This window comes from Crocodylus porosus, unplaced genomic scaffold (assembly GCF_001723895.1).
Source record: "Crocodylus porosus isolate Cpor-Errol unplaced genomic scaffold, CroPor_comp1, whole genome shotgun sequence".
NCBI classification, from domain to species: domain Eukaryota; kingdom Metazoa; phylum Chordata; order Crocodylia; family Crocodylidae; genus Crocodylus; species Crocodylus porosus.
In genome coordinates, this window is record NW_017728948.1 from 3000725 (window position 1) to 3002279 (window position 1555).

Below are 1555 nucleotides of genomic sequence, written 5' to 3' on the forward strand. Positions count from 1 at the left end.
ATAAAGAAGGCTGCTCGGATGATCAGGGAAGCAGAGGACCTGTCTTATGCAATAAGACGGAGGGAGATGGGCTGCTTTAGAAGCAGCGTAGCAAACCCTTGAGTCCTGCTGGCTGTAACCATGGATTACACAGGGTTGTTCCCCTTCTGCTACACACTCACATACAATCCCAATGCACACAATGCATTGCATTGCACAACACACACGTTACAGCAGCATCCCTGTATTTGTGGGCAGGTTGGGCCAGAGGAGCTGCCAGGTTCCTCCCAACCCTCCGGTCCCACGAGTCTTGATTCAAAGGTGCAAAGTTAGAAAAGAAAGGATGGGGAAGAATGAGAGCATGTGGTACCAATAAAAACAGGTAGGCTTTGCAAGAGCATCAAAACTGCCATTTACACGGCCATCGACACTGAACCTGGCCTCCCAGTGCTTCCAGCTCTCAGGGCTCTTCATCCCCCAGACCACGTAAAGCCACCCATCCCCCCTGGATGGACAGATGACCCCTTCCCTACCCATGGATCCCTGATGGACCTGTGGTTAATTAGCACCTGTTGGAGCAGACTTAATTAATCAAGTCTGCTGGAGCATGCTAATTAGCACCCCAGCAGCCTCCTCATCATGTGCATTCAGCATCCCCGTGTTTCATAATGGCAGCAGGGGTGTTTTAATTAAAGCTCATCAAACGACCTTTAGTTAAAGTGTCCCCGCAGCCATTTTGAAGCGTGGGGTGCTGAATACATGTGATGCTGCAGGTGCTTTAATTAAAGCAGCTTTCAAAGCCACTCTAATTAAAGCACCCCCCTCCCCCGGAGCATGTGTATAGACACCCTTTAGTTTCTTCTCCTGTGGGAGCTCCTCCATGCAACTAATCATCCTTTTGTTGCCTATCCCTGGACCTTCTTTAGTTCTTCTATATCCTTTTTGAGGTGTGAAAGCCAGAACTGGGCACGGTATTCAAGGTGTAGACACACCACAGATTCATAAAGTTGAATAATGATACTTTCAATTTTGTTTAATAATCCCTAACGGCTCAGGCCTCCACTCATCATCTGCTGTTAGCGCTCTGCAGGCATCAGGGCGAAGGCAAGTCCTTAAAGTATGATTTGAAGGAGAATAAAATTGTAGTTTTACCATATACAGCCGGGAGCTTTTCCACACCCGAAACTAGGGACAAAGCAGGGTCATGAGCAATGAAGCTGGGTGCAATGCAAATCTTACATTGCGGTGAAGGTTAAAGCTGCTTGAGAAGCAGAGGATGTAGGTTACTGACGATGCATCTTAAGACAAAGGAAAGAAACTTTTCTTCAATGCAGGGGTGCAGGAATACATCACATTTCTCCTTCGTGCGTCCGAACGGCACGTTCCCAGGCACCGGGCTGCAAGTCTGTGGCACTTCCACATGGTTTGGATTTTACTCCCACCTTTGGCAGAACACCTGATTTACTCCCCTGCCATACTCACCTGCTTCCCTGCAACTAGCAATGGAGAACCGGGGCGGGTGTCTCAAGGTGGGAAATGAATTGAGAACAATTTGGTTGAAGGAAACCCCCCCCCC